Source organism: Calypte anna, chromosome 1 (genome assembly GCF_003957555.1).
Source record: "Calypte anna isolate BGI_N300 chromosome 1, bCalAnn1_v1.p, whole genome shotgun sequence".
NCBI classification, from domain to species: domain Eukaryota; kingdom Metazoa; phylum Chordata; class Aves; order Apodiformes; family Trochilidae; genus Calypte; species Calypte anna.
The window spans coordinates 102446802-102460632 of record NC_044244.1 but is presented as its reverse complement, the minus strand read 5'-3'; positions in this window follow the sequence as shown (position 1 = coordinate 102460632).

Below are 13831 nucleotides of genomic sequence, written 5' to 3'. Positions count from 1 at the left end.
CATCTGCAAATATGCTGCTTTGTAGCTCTTCACAGAATGACCTCTGAGGCTGACTTAATTGTTGCAGGTGACAAAAAAACCCACCAGTCTATTGCCACAAATAAACTAGTTCTCCTCAAAGTGGAAGCTTATTATATTTTTTATTGTTCGCAGGGTTTAGTATTTTTGTTTGTTTTGGTTGGTTTGTTGTTTTTCTTTTTAAGTTGCTTTTCCTAAGCATTACATCTTTGCACCTTCCAAGGCAATATAGCAAATGATTATTCTGTCTCTGAATTAGCAGTGATAGTATATGAAATCCTTCTTATTTGTAGCTCTTGATATCTAAGCAGTCTTTCAATTACTTTTCACTTCTTAGGTTCTCAATCTCAATTGAAATCTCTATGTAAAACAGTACCTTTTCAAACCTTTCAAATTTACCCTATTATTAGACACTCACTTTAAGTCTATAATTACTTCATTTCATTTGCAAGCTGCTATGAAAGATTAAAATTAAAGTAACATTATATTAGAAAAAATGAACAATGAAAAAGAATGAGAAAGAATTTTTTCAAAAATTTAAGGGAATAAGTGTTGCTCTTTTCGAGCAGAGTTTTCTCCTCAGTTCATTCTTACAGATGCATTTCAAAACCTCACAGGTGTGGACAGGTCTGAAGAGAGATTTACTCAGAACATAGTAATACAAGCATATTGAACAACTCTTAAAAGAACCTGGGATGTATTATGCCATTTGTGGATGAACCATATTTTGTTGCTTATTTAATTTCAGAAGCATGCTTTTCATGCACTTTTAACAATACATTCTTTGATTTCTCCTTATAATATTGGGGTGGCTTTTTTCATAGTTCCTTTGAATACACAGAAGGTGCTTTTTAGACAGTATTTTATTTCTTCTTCTCATAGAATGGATAGGAGAGAACTTATGGATGCCCAAGTCATCCATAAGCTCTTCCTTGAGAGCAAATGTCTTAAGGTATTCAAAGTTAACCCACTTTTAGATGTCAGATAAATTTTGATACCATCATTTTGATGAAAATAAGTTTTTAAATACAAAATAGATTTTGTTCTGCAGCAGCAGAAACAGACTCATTTCCCAGTCATCATTTTCAAATTATATTATTGTCTGGCTTCATAGTCCTAGCAGGAGAAAGAAAACTGATTTGGTCAAATTTAGTTTGATGGGATTTCTTTTATGGTTTTACTGTTTTATTTTGAGAGATTAAGTTTATGATAGAAGACAGTGAGTAACACACACAACACATCTGCTAAAATGTTAACCTAAAAATTCAAAGTCATCTTTACATTTTAAATTCTTATAGTGTGGCCTTTTCCACAACCTTCAGGAGAAAATCTCTTTAAAGGCTTTTAAAGTTGTCTAGGTTTTATACACAGGAATTCACTGCAGGCTAGAAATAACCTGCACAAGGAGAAAGACAGCTGCAGCCACTGCCTCATATAGCCTAAATCCTTCTTGTAAATATAATGAAATTCCCATTAAAATTTGACTTCTCTGCTAAACTGATGATGTTTCTTTGCAACATCTTGTATTCTGGGCTCATGTAAAATGGAGAAGATATCAGTCTTAAAAGACTAGAAAAATATCCTGTAGTTAAATTACATATGCTTATAATTTTCATTATTTCTGTGATTAACAGCAATCTTGTTCCCATGACTGGAAAAATTGCAGTAGCAACAATTACTTAGAATAGAATCATAGAACCATAGAACCATCAAGGTTGGAAAAGACCTCTAAGATCATTGAGTGCAACTGTCCACCCAAAACCCATAATCAGTAAACCACCCACTGTAGCTCTTCATCCACCTGTCTTTTGAACATGTCTAGGGATGTCTTGAACACTTCCAAAATATAACTGCAATACTTATCCCAGACTGTATGAAAAACGGGTTATCAACCATTTTATTTGTCATCTATTTTGGAAGAAGATAAACCAAAGTTTGCAATCATGTTGTGCACCTTCATAAGTAACTATGTGCTTTTAATTTCTCCAGTAATGTGGTACTCATTGTTTGAATGTCTAAAGTGACAGCTGAATTACTTTTCATAGTTTTAAGAAATTCTATTATCTTGTTGCTATGCTTCTGCACTTGTAACTGCAAATTTAAATGCAAGGAAAGCAATCCAATTTATCTAGTAATAGATTAATATAATTCCAGTAGAATTAAATTTATTTTAAGTATTTCTTAACATCCTAGTTAGGAAAAGGTAAAATTATAAAAACCGCCATCACCCTTAGACACAGCTCTGTTTGTGTGAAAGTAACACTGACTTTAAGTCGACTACTTGACATTGAACAGAGACCTCCTAAATGGCACCTAAAAGGACATTGCCCTCAGGCCTATGCATTTAGTCAAATAATCTCAGAGTTCTGCTACAGCATTCTGGTAGAACTATCAGTAGCTGTAAAGACAGTAATCATGACCTCCTAAGTATTTCCTTCAAAATGAAAGAACAACATCCAAATATTAGTGAACTAGTCACATTACCACCACATCTTCACTTGTGTGAGGCTGCTAAGTACTACCCAAGAAAACCCTGGAGAACCATTGGAGAGCCATTGGAGAAACACTTTTAAGAACAAATTCATTTCAGACTTGAATAAGTACATCACTGCTCCACTGTAGGAAGCCATTGAAAACTTTGGTTTAGAAATGAACACCAGAGTTCTTGAAGATCAAGTATGAGGTGTGTGTGAGCACTCCAACTTTGAGTCTCCAGTTGAGTCAATTGTGATGTTTTTACAGGGCATTTCAATGACTCACAGCAGCAGCTGCTTTTTAAGATCTAACTGAATATGTTTTGCCTGAAAGCACACAATGACTTATAAGTAAAACCAGGAATAAACTCTAGTTCTTTATTTACTGCCCCTTGCTTATTCCACTTTGGTTCACTATTCCTTCGTGAAAACGTAATATAGGCCCATAGCTTTGGCAAGAGATTGTATTTAAATTTTTTGGTATTCTGTACCTTGGACAGTAAACCAGCATCATTAGCCTAATTTTTAATATATTTTGTGAGGATCTTTTGTGCCTTTTCTGACATATTCTTTATTGTGGTGTTACTTGGAGAAATGTGTGTTAAATAAATAACATAATGTAATACTTACTTATTCTTTTCACAACAGATCCATTTTCTCCCAGGGATTTTTGGTAGTAAGAAGGGACTGAATAAGACATATATCTGTCAAGGAATATCCTCCCAGAGCACACAGATGGCTAAGAAACTTACGGAAGACCTATTGCAAAATATTAATTTAGTTCAGGTCACTCCACAGACCATGGAGACCTGCTCTCAGGTAGCTGGAAAAGAATTTGAATTCTTCTGATGTGCATTTTATAAAAAAAAGAGAAGTACTTGGACTTGCTATTACACAGTGCCTATTATATAGTGCTATTACATAGTACATTTTTCTTAATGTATCCATGTTTAATTTGAGCAATAAGAGTACATTTAACAACCATATAAAAGAAACAGGTAAATTAATGTGAGGGGTTTTGTGGTTTAACATTAGATCACTACTAGCAAATGACATGTCTTAGTACCTGTTACGATCTGGCAAGTTTGGAGAAAGAGAGGGAGAGGGAAAGAGAGAGAGAGGGAATTAAGAGCATCACCACCCCAGGATCCCACACAACAATTCTTCTTCCTGGGTGGCGATCTGGTCCTTGGCAGGCCAGCAGTCTGGTCTTAGGTGGCAAAGAATGGACACATTGTTGTTCTTTATATGCTCCCAGAGTTTCCTAGTGCCTATTGTAGATGCAAGTTTCAGGAATGTTGCTTCTTCAACATTTTTTTCCCTTATTGTGAGCACACTGGATACTATTTTCTGGCGATAGCCTTTACCTGTCCCAGTGGCTGCTAACCAGTCTCTGCAGGAGACAGCTCACTGATGGATTATCTGGGCAAGACCCCTCATCAGACACTCCAGTCTTTGTGCTCATCAGGAGACCAGTGTCCAGTATTCCACTTGCCAGTTGTCATTTGAGGCAAAGGCAATTCTGATTAATAGAACCTGTTGCTTTGAGAAATACTGAAAAAATTAAGCTGTGCACATAGTAAGCAAGCAGATAGTTCATCTGGATTAACAGAATATTCAAAGTGCAAGAATTTAATTCAAAATATTATAAAACAATTAGTTGTTTTAAAATCTAAGTCCCCCTTTTACGGTTAATTTGACATTTACATCTGAAAGTATTATTTTGCCATGCTACTATTTATGGTTTTATAATTTTATTTGCCTGGCATTACTTTACTTCTTAGGAAATCTCTCTACTCTTGCACATAAAGAAGAATGCAAATTAACCTTTGTGAAGGTCTGATGATCTCATTGATTGGAATTTGCCTCAGAAGGACAATTTTAAAGTGAATAGCCCTGGCTAGGGCGGAATGTACCCGGACTGGCCAGAGCTGAGCAGGGGGTGGCACCCAAAAAAGAGATAAAAACTAATGGCTGGGTGGACACCCCTTTTCTGATGACCAGCCTTCAATGCTGGGATGCCCTTCCAGGCATGATTACCCTGGCCAGTGTGGAGGAGGCCACCTTGATTGTATTGATGCTGATGTACCTGGCTGAGGGGGCTGGAATGGAACAGGGGGGACACCTGGAAGGAGATAAGAACTGATGAGTGGGTGGAGGACTGCACCCTTCTGCAGAAGCTCCCCCCCCCTCCAGGTAGCCTGTCTGCAATGGCTCTGATGCCAATGCTTCATCAGCTGACTGATAGCTGCCCCTTCGGAACAAAGGAACTTTGGGGGTATATATGGCTGTCCAGGCTGTGGCTGCTTGGTCATCTCCTGACTCACCACCATCTCGAATCGGACCCTGTCCAGGATCAGTGACATCCTGAAGAAACTCGCTGGGCAGCTCCACCCCCTGTGGTGACTCTCTCTCTCATTCTTTCTTCCCACTTTCTTCCCCTTTTTTTCTCCCACTTCTCTTTCTTTCTCTTATATCTTCTTTTCCTCCCTCCCTCTTTTGCCTGGTTCTATCATTTTGCTTGTGCCAATTGTCAAATAAAAGCTTTGATGGTTGGACTTTGTCTTGTGGACCCAAAACAAAATAAATTTTAATGTTACCCTGGACCATAATAGCCTTGCAAAATAAAAAAGGAGGAGCAATGAATCATAACTTCTAAGTGTACAAAATAAGAAGGAGAATTTCTTTTCAAGTCTTAGAGCCTTTCCTTTTTCCCATTAAAAGGTAAGATTTATTATGGATTAAAAGTGATATTTTGTGTGCTTTTGTTTCTTTTGTAACATTCATTAACTACTCAAAGTGTGATATAAGTCAGAACAATGGATGGAACTTTCAGTGTGTTGTGGCTTCGTTTTCTTATGTTTTTATGACAAGTATAGAATGTGTAACTGATGCATAAAAGTATAACCAGAAGTTGATTAAGTTATCTGTTAAAGGAAGACATTATCCTCTTTTATTATGAGCTTTGTGCTATTTAGTAGGGGTTTTTTTGTTTGCTTTTGCATTCCTCTTAAAACTTGCTAGAGTATTTTGAACTGCCTTTGCTCAAAATATGGATAATAAACCTTGTTTTTTCACAGAATTATGAAGACAAAGTTATGCTTATGTACTGTTAGACTTCAGCTTCAATGAAAAATTTTTTCTCTTACACAGGCAGAAATGAAATAACTGCCTATAAAGTTATGTACTTAGTTATCTAGATTGCCTACTCTGAACACTCTTAAAAATTATGGATTATATTTCCTTAAAGCAGAATCTTTAATGATTTTGAATTACCAAATTACCTGAAGGCTCAATGAATGATTTGAGATATAGACCTTATGATAGGAAATTTTCAATCATATTATTCACACTACAGCCTAGCTTCTGATATTCTTTCCTACATTGTACAACATGCCCCTAAGCACACAAGAATGAGATCAGGATTTTCCTCTTTAAAATAAACTCTCCATATGTATACATGAGAATATAAGTGATTTTCTCAGATACAAAAAAGAAAAGAAACATGCCATACCCATGTAACATAGCATTGCATATAAAAACACTTGGGCAGCTGTGTTTGTTCTCACTGATTGACAAGCTGTTGTTCAAAAGCAAATGTCTGCTTCCTTAAGCATTTCATTTTTATATATGCCCTTAGTATATAGAAAAGGGAGCAGAGATGAAATAAAAAGGAAATTAATTAGAAATGTCTCTTCTGATTAATAAAGAGCGAATGGGATTCAGGTAGACATGGACAAACAACCTTGACAGACCAAAGATGATCTGTACTGCCCATTGATGTGTTGTGCCATACAAGCTGTTCACTCCAGTTTCCAAGTTATACCACTTCCAGTAGATTTTTCAGGTTTCAACTGAAATGACTAAGGGAAAGTAGTGTAGACAAAAAAACCCCAACATATACATGATGGCAATTATGCAAATAAACTAACACTTTGTTGTTTTTCCACTGTCCAAAAAGAAAAGAAAGTCATTAAACTGTTATCCTATTTAATGACTTCCATTTGACAGCTTCTGACACTTAAGGCACAGCAGTAACATTTGATACAATTTATTTGTGGGAAAGACTCCACTAATTGAATTCAACGCAGTAAATTTTAACTCCTGCAACTTGATTAATTTGACCTTAAATATAATGTTTAAATAAATTAGATTTACACATGACAAACAAAACAAGACAAGATACCAATAAGGTGACAAAGTAAAAACAGAATGGAGCTATTTTCTCTGCTGGACAATGGAAATGTGGTCTGGATGATGGGTGGTGTGGTGGATACTGAACTGGTTAAAAGAAACAAGTCAGAAAGTTGTGGTCAATGGGACAGAGTCTAGCTTGAGGCCGTATCTAGTGGAGTTATCTTCAACACATTCCAGAAACCTTCGGTACTGTTTCCTCTCTGCTGTGTTGTAATTCCAGCTGTTGTCAGGGAGTTGAAGTCCCCCACGAGAACAGGGATAAATGACTGTGAGATTCCACTCAGGCATTTACAGAAGAGTTCATTACCTCACTGCCTTGGTTGGGAGGTCTTTAGCAGACTCTCACAGTAATGTCAGCCTTGTTGGCCTTAGCCCTAATCCTGAACCAAACAGGTTCTCTGACACTCCAGTCCTGTGAGATATCTCACCACATTTCTGCAATGGCCACAATGTCACAAGTTTCCTGCTTCACCAGAGCTTCCAGCTCCCCTTGTTTATTGCCCATGCTGCATGCTTTGGTGTAGATGCACTTTAGATGGGTTAATGATCTTGGACATCTTTCAGTTGGCACAGCTCCTAATTCCCGCCTGAGCCTCCTTGGGCATTTTGATGGTTTCCAAACCTTTGCCTTTTCGTTTCCTGTTATATCTCTATCCCCCGTCTCAACTGAGGTGGCTACAGACTCTTCTCTAGCATACCGCTCCTGCAAACCCCGGCATGGATTCCCCAATCTTATTTTTGACAGGGTCAAATTTACACCCTTCCCACTTTAAATCTGTTTTTAAACCCTGTCAATTAGTTTCTGCCCCAGCATTCTTTTCCCCCTCTGGGACAGTTGCATTCCTTTTGATGCCAGTAGGCCTGGTGTCTTGTAAAGGAGCCCGTGACTGAAGAACTCAAGACTCTGCTGATGACACCAGTCCCTGAGCCATGAATTAACCTGCTGATTCTTCCTCTTAGTACTCTCATCCTTTGCTCTCATTAGAGGAGGAGAACACAACCTGCACTCCCAATCCCTTAATGACTTGACACAGAGTCCTGAAATCCCTCTTTATTGTTTTGAATGATCTTGTTACCATCTCATCACTACCTATCTAAAAGACCAAAAATGGGTACTACTTTTATATTAATACTTTTGGACCAAAAGTCTGAGGTCCTTACCAGGGTGGAAAGATTCCTAACAACATCCTTTATCCCGGCTCCAGGGAGACTACAGACTTCCCTACAAAGCAGGTCCAGTCTGCATATTGGGCCCTCTGCCCCCCTCAAGAGAGTGCCAACCACAACGATGACTCATTTTTTTTTTTTTTTTTTCCAGACTTCATATGATTCTTGGTCTCATGTGAGCAGGCTTGGGTGACACTTCTGGCCTATGTGAGGTACCCTCACTGCTGCCAGCCATTTCCTCCTGCAGGGCCCCATTCCTATTCTGCAAGAGCACTGGAGGTGGTGTAGTTCCTAAGGGGACACAACTTCTCCGTTTGAGTCATCAGGCAGGGAAGTGCCATCATCCCTGCTCCTGCAAGTTAGCTTGGGAAGGCTGGGGAGCTTGCTGAGTTGATAAGGAATCCTGAGGCAATACGGGCTCCTGTGTTCCACTAATGAGATTTGTCTCATGAGACATTTTAGTGGAAATCAGGCTTTGAAAACACCTAGTTCACTCCCCTCGATAGATCCTCCTCAATTTGCTCACTTCCTCCTTGAGCTGCATCATCCTGCAGCATTGCCACCCAGCAGAGAGGTCATCATCCTGCTCACACAGGACACAGCCATGGTCATAGCTGTCCCCAGCTGCCATCAAAAGACTGCGGCATTCCCAAAAGCCTGTGGCCTGGATAGCCATCTCCCTCTGTGGGGGCACCCTCTGAGTACCCACATCCTTTCTGGTGGGTGCTGGGAGCATGGTCTTCCTCTGCCGGGTCAATATCATGACTCCCAACTCAGAGCTGGCAGCTCACAGAGGTTTCAGAGCCCTGCCCTCAACTCAGATTTATTTCAGTTGCTGCTGCTTGCCTCACACTCACCCGTGCAGGCAGGCTCATGCCATACTCTGCAAAGGCAGCTGTCACTGTCCTCGGGGTCAGAGGATGAATTCAAAAAAAGATTAATTCAGATTCTATTTTTTTTAAGCTGTAAATTAATGCTGAGAACAAACATACCAATATTAGTTTCTGCACCAAAGTATCACTTCTAAACAGTGAAACTATTTTTGGACTTTAAAAAGCTAATAAATTCAGAAATGCAATTCACTGAATAGCTGCAATAGGAGATACTAGAAGGAAAGAAAGAAGAAATTGCTTTATTTTAATAAGAAAAATAAAACTATGAGAAATTGTCTGGACCCATCACTACAACTAAACAAAATATAAATCACAGTAGTTTAGACTTATTATACCAATGGTCCAGGAACTTTTTTACATGTCTTTTGACTAACAAACAAGGGAAAGTTAGACTAAACCAGACCAAGCCTAAGAACCTGCAAGTCATTGGAATTTTCTAAATTTTTGATGTTATTGTTATTTTCCTAATTAGTCACATAAACTATAAAAAAGGCAAGAATTAGTGTGTCTTAAATCTTAATAGAGCTGTTTAAAATCTGAGCTGGTAAGAAAAGCTCTGTTTAAGCCACAGAGGTCAGACTTGAAAAAATCATCTCAATATACCACAACTCAATTATAGACACTGTAATATCAAGTACTTAGCACAGAAACTAGATGACTCTCTAGCTCTTGAGGTTAGAGCTTTGAATTGCCACATACCTTATAGATATTGCCCTGAAATGCACCAGGTAGGTATGCCCCATGAAATAAATTTCCCCATAATTTTTTAATTGGTTAATGACATCTCTATTAAATCATCTCATACAACACAACAAGAATGAATAATGCTTAAAGAACATTAAAGTTGCATAATGGACTACTGAGGAGCTTCATGTTATTGACTTTATTCTCTACATGACACCCAGCTCATACAAGTTCAGAAGACCTGTAGTTGTTCTAATTAGAAGAGCATCCCGCTGATATAGATTTTAGATAAAATACCAAAGTAGGGTCATAATAATGTTCTGTGCAGTAACAAGCCACAAACAGTTCTGCAAATCAGAAGAAAAATATCTGCAATTCTTTTTTTCTCTTAGAATTTTTTTAAACTGTTTGAGTACGCTGATGGATATTAAAAGGCTTATAATGCTCAAGCACTGGGAATATAGAGACTCACAACAGCAGCTGAAATAGATTAAATCCTTTTCATTCCATAATAATATTTCCTTAGAAGGTTTATTATACTATCTTAAACTTTGATTCAGCAAACCTTAAATAAAGCAAACAGATTTACTTGCTATAACAGGAATGTCTTCTACATTAATAAGACTGTGCAAGTATTTTTAAACCTGGGTGAAACTATGTTACACTTGATGTCTTCCTTTAGGCTGCATGAGCAGGGACAAAGTAAGTTTAGACTTAGATATTTTGAAATGAGACATCCATGAAGAAGCTGGCCTGTTGGTCTGCTCCCTTTACCTGCACAAAAAAAGTTGCTGCAGTTGGTGAAACTGACAAGACAAGCTGTAGGCTTTACAACAAAACTGCCCAAAACTACTGGGGTCCTCAATGGACAAAATGTCAAAAAAATTAAGTCATGTTCTTGTGGTTTAACAAAGAATCAGTTTCTCTCCTTGCAGATGGTGTTCAAAGCGACTGAAGGAAAACCCTCAGAGTTTGCCAGAATGTGATGTGATCCCTTGCTGGTGCAACTACAAAGCATGTCAAACTCTCTCAATTTGCATAGAAATAGTAGGCAAGGACAACCTGTAAAACCAAGGATAGACAAATTTGATACAAAAACAAATTTCATGCTGAGGGTTGTCAGATGTTTTCAGCAGAACTGCCAAATAAGAAACATGATTTGTGAGAAATCTGAGCCTGATAAGCCACTACTTTCCTGCAACTTTACTCAAGGGGGGAAAGGGGAAAATAAAGAAAAAAAGAAAAAAGGATTTTGACTGCAGTAGATGCTGCAGTGTGAGCCTAAACAGGACCGTGTTTTTACGATGTACTTATCTCTATAATTTAAAGAGAAGCCTTCTAAAAAAACACATTTACCCTTCAATTATACCTCCTAAGTTTGTCACATTGGCTGAACACACCAGGCAGGAGAATTGCATGGTGCCCAAAGGCAAGGGAGTGTAGTGAATCTGAGTGTGAAGCACTTGCCCACTAAGGATTGAAGATCTAGTAATTCACAGCAGTTAACATGAACAGGTCCAAACCTCTGCAGTGCTGTACTGCTTGAATAGGACAGCCTGGCCTTCAGGTTGAGTTGTGCCATGCACATCCTTTGGGTGCAGTATAAACTTTACCAGATGATTGTAATAAAGAGGATTGCAGGCATCTCCCAGTCAGTACCAACAAGTAAATTATCTGCATGTTCTTGCCTCCATCAAGAGCTGCAGCAACAAATTTTCACGGAAATATTATTTTGTTGGATCCTAGAAATGATGAATAGAGCTGTTTTTCTTGTAAGAATATCTTGTAAGAGCTCACAGGAGCAAACCGGGGAGGCTCTTCCAGAGCTTGGGTCTGTAGCACATGCTCCACCTTGACTGGAGGTGGCTTCAATACTACACAGCTCACAGCACCCAGCAGCTGCAGGATGTAGAATTATCTACACTATTTTGTATCCTTCACAGATTCTGAGTAGTTTTCCTACTGGTATCATAAAAAAACAAGTCACCAAAACTGGGTGTTTAAATTCTGATCTCACTCCTCTCATCTGATCTTGAGACATCGTCCACCTGAACAAAATGTTTGCTTTCCATTCCCTGCTATGCAAATGAAAGGGTGTTACGACTGAGATGGCAAGCAAAAAAACTTGTGTAAAAAAAAAAAAAATTAATTTCCACATGAATAGTGCTAGCTAAACTCCTATTTAAAATGCACGGATGGTATGATGTCCTGAGACTTTGCAAAAAAACCAAGATTGTTCATCATATGTAACTGTCATGGCAAGACACACTTTCAGCTAGAGAAGTGTTACTTCTAATCAGAACAGACAAAAGAAGCCCCTTAATGCAAATTACTACTCAATCATTCAGTGGGAGATTTTTCATCTGAAAGTCTATGTGATAGAACAATACATAAAAACAGTGTGTGAATACTAAAATGGTAAAATGCAAAATTTGTACCTAGAGAGCCATCAATGCATTGGTTTGGGCCTCCTTGTAAAAATAGGTTTTCTGTTTAAGTGCTTAGGTACTCAAAATGATGAGACAAATAGAATGAGTCCAACGAAAAATCCTACAACGAACAAAAATTCCCTAAAGGGCCTGTCCACTGCAAATGACATCCTGAAAGCCAAAACCATCATATTAAAACCAATCTCTCACATGCCTGATGGAGTGCTGTGTGTGGGGAAAAAAAAATAATTCCTACTATTTCCCTAAAAATTCTACGTATTTTATTTAACCAGATAAATATGACAGTGAATTACAAGATTATTTTTAAAATATCTTTTATTGTTTTCCTTTCTAGATAGAACTGACTACCAACTCCAAGTCTGCTCTTGTAGTCAAGTATCAAATTTGACGTTCTAATTTGCACTGAAGTCAAGACAAGCTTTGGTATTCACCATATAAAAAAGTGTTTGGAGTTCTCACATTCCGAAGGGTAGAAACGTGGAGGTTCTTGCTGGATCCCATCAGGACAAAGTAAAGTTAACACACTATTGGATGCAATTCCACAACGTTATTGAACAGACAAAGAAGTGGTAGGATTTAAAACTGTAGTTGTTGCAGGCAAACAGTAACTACAATAACAAGTCCTATAAATGGAAAGGGGAAGGGAAAGGGGAAGGGGAAGGGGAAGGGGAAGGGGAAGGGGAAGGGGAAGGGGAAGGGGAAGGGGAAGGGGAAGGGGAAGGGAAGGGGAAGGGGAAGGGGAAGGGGAATTACCTGTCCTAGATCTAGCATTGGGTCACCATACCAGGGAAAGGTTGGTGTTGGTGAAAACTCCCCCTCCCACTGAAGACTACCATCATAGCTTTTATAGGCCTGTTTTTCTCAAACAATGATTTCACAATGATAAGTAAACATGATTGAGACATACGTAGTTGAACAACTGGAGCAGACCTTGGCCCACTTCACTCTTCAATTGTTATCTCTATCATTGTTTCCGTATGTAAGTCCTAGGACATGTGCAGGCTGTTACTTCTATAAGTGCCAGGCAGTCCTTCAGAAATGCATAAGGCATTCCCCCATTACAGAACTAAAGCATCAAATACTGCCAGTGGCTTGCAGTATTTGTTTGCTTGCAGTATCCTGTGTTTGCTGTTCCAATGTATTTGCATTGGAAGGAAGAATATTTCAAATAAATATAAGCTCAGGTATTTGACATGTACCTCAGCTTTAATTCAAAATGAAAATTACTATTAAATAATGTACAAAACAGAATTCTTAACTAATGCACAGGAAAACCATAGGACAGCAATTAATCTGTAGAAAGAATTGAGATTATTGAAGTTTAAATTCTGTACTGCATTCATTGTCCTTAGATTACAGGGTATTCTAGTCATTGTAGGTAGCAGGAATGCAGCCAAAAAGATGACAATCAGTGTTCTTTCTCAATAAGTGTGAAAGAGATATCAATAAGTTAATTAAAATTATTTTCTGTGAGCCATATTTTTATTATCCTGAGAAAATTCACATGGAAACTGGTTAATAAAATTTTATCTAAAGTAATTTAATTATATGCTTTTGAAAGTATTAGACAAACTTCAGTAAAAAGCATTTTCCTTCTTTTCAAGAACACTAAGTGAAGGAGAAAAAGATCAGTTTTCCAATAATAAAACTGGAAGGTACTGACACAGGGAAAGAAACCAGTTAGAGTTAGGCAGATGTCTTTCCTGACTTCAGCAAGGAAAATTCATGGGAGATAAGGTTTAGTAATTTGAAGAGAATTAGGAAGACAAAGAAATAACGAAATAGTTGAAAATAGATTTTTAGATATAAAACAAAAAATTAACCAAGTGCTATCATGGCACATTTATCCTTCATATATTTCCAAAAGGGCTAAAAATACACAGAACTCCACAAGGCAAATTATGCTATGAATACTGTATATGAACAGAGGATGAGTAATCTAACAATT